The sequence below is a fragment of the Bacillus rossius genome, chromosome 12 (assembly GCF_032445375.1).
Source record: "Bacillus rossius redtenbacheri isolate Brsri chromosome 12, Brsri_v3, whole genome shotgun sequence".
Lineage (NCBI taxonomy): Eukaryota > Metazoa > Arthropoda > Insecta > Phasmatodea > Bacillidae > Bacillus > Bacillus rossius.
The window spans coordinates 35,793,668-35,799,803 of NC_086339.1; positions in this window are offsets into that span (position 1 = coordinate 35,793,668).

The window sequence follows — 6,136 nt, forward strand, 5'->3', positions numbered from 1 at the left end:
TATGGACGGTTAGTTCGGTTAGTATAGCTACATTAAAATAAACAGAGAAATATAAATATATATAAATAAACCCGAGGTTGGCCGAAGGTGAATATTCGGGCATGTTCGGGCAGGGACAGAACTTGATGTACATCTTAGGCTTCCCTCTCCCCTACATACTTTACCTTCTTTATCCCTTATTCGTCGTGCCGCTCCCTCCCCTTTCACAAGCTCCGCCCAAGTGACCGTCATCTGCGATCTGGTTCTGCGCACATTGGCTGTGGTGGTGTTCCAGGTGTATTCTAAACTGATACTAAAGTACTTGATACTTGAATAGTGTACTCATTTGCAGTACTTGATACAGGTGTGTATCAGTTACAAAGTAGCGAATTGATACTCTGCAACCCACCTCTACTGTGAACAGGCTCATGGTTCTGTCCCAACTCGGGCATAACCCTGAGTGTCTGCTCTAGAAGGTCGAAGCCTGCTTTAATCTTAGCTTCTCTGCATACCCATGCTTCACAAAACATTACCATTTCTTGTTTTTGTATCGGCTGTCGACAGGTCTTACCTATTTCTTCTTGTGAGGTCGTTCTTTTTGTAAATTTTAATTTTTTTTTTTGGATCTGTCATTTTATAATAATCGTCAAATCAGGCATTAATTTTACACTACATTATCACTGCATTATCATCTTGTAGTTGAGTCTTAAAAAATTTAGTCAATCTCGAGTAGTGGCAGAGTAAATAAAGCATGCAGAAACTTATCATCAGAGATAGTATTTTGTTTCATTATTCATAACTATTGCAGCACATGATATAAATTTTAAGTTTACAGATTTATGATGTTTTAATGTCTGTAATGTTTTCACTGTACAAAAACATACTGGACAATTTTTTAGCGCCACTCAATGGACGAGTTGAAAAACTATGCAAGAAATATAAAATTACTTCAACGAAAAATGTAAAAAACCAGTACATAGTTAAATTAAAATATGTATGTATTATTTTTTTCCTTTTTCTACTGCCATTTTTTGTAAACAATGCATCACTTTGGAAATGATAATACTTAACCTGTTTCAAATGCCAGTACTCACAATTTAAAAAAAAGGGGTCATTTAGTAGGTGCAAATACATTAGGCCTCTTTTAAATAAAATTAAAAAAAAATAATCACACACTTAGACTATATAATTTATGATAAGATACAAGATATTTCATTATATGTTTAATATATATTAAGAAAAAAATGAAAATACTGTTCAGTTTTACTCACATTGAGTACAGTGAATTCATTTCTGAGCTGAGTCAAGCTGAAGTTACTTGCTTGAATTGACTCAAGTTTTTGAGTCTTATTACATATTTTCTATATAAAAAAAAACAATTAGGCAGAAAAATCAGTGACTGCTGTTTGTGTCTAACTCCTGGCAGTGGTTTTTCAATTTTGGTAACCATTGCATCAATGTATAAAAATGTTTGATAATGTCATATTTACACTTCCTTGCAGGGGAAGAAAGGGATGTTATGTATATTTATGTGTTATTTTATGAATAAAATTTTACCAAAAAAATGCATGGAGGTAGTAAAACCAGCAAACAAACTACAACTTGCTTTGACATTCACTCACCGTCCAAAAATACAAACTGTAAGCGGTACGTAAAACTTTGAATGACATTTATTCACAATACATGATGTTCCTGCCATTTATTATGAGTAAATATGGTCTTTTGTGCTTATTAGAATTGCTGTATAAAATTATTATAATGAAAATATTTTAATTTTAGATATTTAAAGTCACAATTGTTTCTATGATATTGTCATAATGAAAGTAACTAGCTCACTAGGTTGTAACAATGCTCCGTACTAATTAAAGAAAAGGTAACTAAATATTTTTATATATTTTTCATTGTTGGTCAGAAAGAGTAAAAAACTATGCCAGTGTAACATTAATACATATAAATTGGCCTATGTATGGCCATCCTAACACCATGACAGGTGTTAAGCATTTTAGATTATAAGGTTAGTTACATGCCCTTGTTAATAATTTAGTATTAACTGTACAGAATTTATCATGTATTACATTAAATAATTCTGTGAAGTTATTTAAATCAGAAAGAGAGGCTTTTCCTAACTTGTTGGTAGGCAACTCTGTAATGAATATGTACATATATAACAAGACCTTGGCCTGGAATGTTGTGAGACAAACTTTAAAAAACACACAGATTGGCTTAACTGTAAAAAGCTTAAGGCATTGGGCACCCTCGGTAGGAAAACTAGTGAACTTGAACAATAATCAGAACTAGCCACTACATTTACTTTTATTTGTATTTTTTTTTTAAATAACCCTTGGGTTTTACTCTTATTACTACCATAGGTTTCACTTAAAGGAAAGTGACTTGTTGGGCATTCTTTAAAAATAAAAAAAACATTAAAATTAAATATATAAATTTAAATTAATGATAAAAGAAAATGAAATATATATGTACTTTTATTAACGAAAGGGTGAGAAATCGACTACATATGACTGAACAGTGCACTTGCAGGACATGGAACATTTAACAATTGTACATGAACACATTCTTGATAATTATTTAAATTAATTGTAACAAAATATTCAAATCAGCATTCATTCCAACTTTTTCCTGGTAAAATTAATTTAGATGGAATAATAAAATCTCGTTGCCAGTATGATGGGCACATAAAACAAATGTTCTTACTAGTAAAACGTTCTTACAATAAAAATGTAAATATTTTTAAAATTTATATCTCAGGTTAATTTTATTAAAAACTCAGGAAACGTTTAGTTCAGTATTGTAATCAAATCTTATAACTTTAACTTTTGGACCATTAGTGATCTATAGTACAATAATTTCAAGTTTTATAGTTTTTAGGCAGATATAATCACACATAATTAGTGCCAAAACATGCATTGATGTTCTTAATACACAAGAAAGTAAGTTTCAAATCACGAAAAAATGTGATATAAGTACAAAATTGTGGTTGCATCACTAGATTTTGTGATACAATTAGAGTCCAACAACTTTTCAATGTGTCCTTTGAAATGCTGCTGATAGGACCATATAACACTCGTAGTTTTGCAGCACAGGTCAATCGCATCACATAAATATTCAAATTCTGGACGTAGCAACACAATACGTTGTCTGCACATTAATTTATATGCCACAGTAACTCGTCCAGGCCCGGCACATTAGCACAAACTCACTTCTTGACCAAGCTCAAAATGCCCCGGTCCTCAGAGCCAATTCTTATCCCAAAGTTAAAGATCCAATTTGCTAATTTCCCTTACCTACATTAATCTATCGGCTAGAGGCTCGTGACCTTGGAGACCTGCTGTGGATTTGGTTACGAACCGGCAAAAATGAAGCCACGACCATTCCCAATGCCACTGATAGTATAGGCACGACGCTTCAATGCCACCTATTTTCAGGGCTAGTTGCTTCGGCAGGTGAGTTCTTACACACTTCTTAGTAGATTCCGACTTGCGTGGCTGCCGTCCTGCTGCTTACCAAAAGTGGCCCAATTGTCACTTGAGATCTGTCTTCGGATTCACTTGCTTCAAGCTAGCCTGAGGTCTCACCCATTTAAAATTTGAGAATAGGTTAAGATCGTTTCGAACTCACGCCCTCTAATCATTCACTTTATCGTATAAGTCTCTGTTATTTCATTCCTCCGAGAGCTATCCTGAGGGAAATTTCTGAGGGAACCAGTTACTAGGTGGTTCGATTAGTCTTTCGCTTCTATACTCAGCTTCGATGATCGATTTGCACATCAGAATCGCTACAGACTTACATCATATTTTCATGTGACTTTGTCCTGACCAGGCATAGTTCACCATCTTTCGAGTCTCAGTGTGTATGCTCAGGGTGCGCCTGACCTCGCAATGATGACGAGATGCCCCGGGAATGCAGGCCGGCGCGAGGCCTACCCATTGATGCGGTGGCTCTTCCCTTGGCCGCCCACAACATTGCGGCTTTTATTTTCATTCCACCTTTAGGTTTAGTGCAACCCAATGACTCGCGCATATGTTAGACTCCTTGGTTCGAGTTTCAAGATGGGTCGGGAGACCATCCGAAGGAGAGTGTCGCAGATTAGGGGGTCTAGATCTAGTCCGAGGACATGTCAGGGCCGGAACTGTGCTTCGCACGGCGACCCCTATTTTTCAATCACTTTCCCTGGGCACCTTGTCTTCTTGGGACGGATGCTTGACATCCCAAGTGTTTTGCCATTTTAGCAGATCGACCCCTCTGGTCATACCATTGGGCAATCGGCCGGGTCACCAGGAGTCAGTGGCCAGCGATTTGTCATCGCAATGCATGCGATCTGCCATCCCGGTCCTTGATGCCAACACCCACAGTTTGCGATGTTTTTACAAGGGAGAAAGTGCAGCGCTCCGAAGCCAAAGATCCAACACCTCAGTCGAGTGATAGCCATTTAACGACACCGCTGACGAAATGAATCGCCGCGGGCGACAGACGCCATGTGGCTTGATGATCAGAGACATGAATCCTTAACGACCTTTCGAATTCAAGGTTTCTTCCGTTTACCCCCGAACGGTTTCACGTACTCTTAAACTCTCTATTCAAAATTCTTTTAAACTTTTTCTCGTGATATTTGTCCGCTATCGTTCTTGTGGTCATATTTAGTCATAGATGGAGTTTACCACCCACTTAGGGCAGCATTCTTAAGCAACCCGACTCTGAGAAGAGACCCTCCCATGGTGAACAGCGGTCACTACAGGCTGGCACCTTCTATGGGCTATGGCCCCATTCAAGATGGACTTAGACACACCGTGCAACGGGTCCTCCCTAACATCACATTTCCCGATAGACAAGGCCTGCGGAATTCGGTGCTGGGCTCTTCCCTGTTCGCTCACAGCTACTGAGATAATCATTGTTAGTTTTTTTTTCCTCCACTTATTAATATGCTTAAATTTAGCGAGTAATCTCACCCGACATAAGATTCTCTTTAACGTGTGTGGCACGCCCGAAAGACTACGTGGATGCTGGGAGCTGTTTCGTCCTTCAGGATATCTCAATCTCAACACGAGGACCATGGACGGGATGTGATACCCCTTTTGAAACATTTTTTACTTCACGCCCCTCACAACCGGAAGCCGAGATCGTAGCACCCTTCCCTCGCGGCATGCAGAGGACCCAATGATGGGCTCCCCACACATTTCATCCTCCGACGAGATGGTTCAATCACTTGCCATGATCGCCCATACAAATCCCCGATCATGCCGAGCCTGCGAAAAGCGTCGGTACCTTTCAGGGTTTTGCACGGTTCGGATACACTGCACCTGATTTCCATAGTCAGGCATGGGTGAGCCAATCCGGAGATGTCTAGAAGGTCAGTCTCTTTGAACCATGCTGGCATAAGTGCCTCCACACTCCAAAGTTGTCGGGAGTTAATACGGTAATTACTTTCAGTTTTATAGAGAATTAAACCTTCAGACTGGTGTGGTCCAGGAATGGAATCCCATGGTTCACAATGTGTGTTCAAAATGTCAATGTTTATATGTCCTGCAGTTCAGACGACGATGCTTACTTTGCAATGTCTTTCATTGACCTTCAAACCAAATGATCCCAAATTCAGGGTTGTCAGACACCTTTCCTCTTTGGCCTCGCAGCAGTTATCAAGACATCAATCCGGAAAATACATGCACATCTGTGCCTTTTCTCTTTCACATCTTTCCTCTTTTGGCCTGTCACCTCATGTAATTTATTTAGTTACAGCATTAAAATCATCAGTACCTATTGGTGTCTCCAGCTCCTTCTCAGCTTCTTAAATACTCAGTAGTGGTCTCAACATTGCCATATCGTTTATTTTTTCGTTCTAGGAAGATAATTTTTTGAGTATCCAATCATCATATCTCTCAGATTCCAAATATATTTTTTTTTTTGGAAGAGGCCCCGACATGCCATTTAGGAACCTAATACTAAGGAGGGCCACGACCCATTCACAAGCATATGTGTTTAACTCCATGTGCTTCACAGTACTCCGCAGAGAGGATAAGACTCATATCCATTTCGGACCAGCACACTTTCACCAACATCACTCTGTTTTAAAGGGATGCGGCCTCCAGGGCTTCCGTGAAACCTTACAAATGACTTTCTATATCAACACAAGCTCAGCACGAGA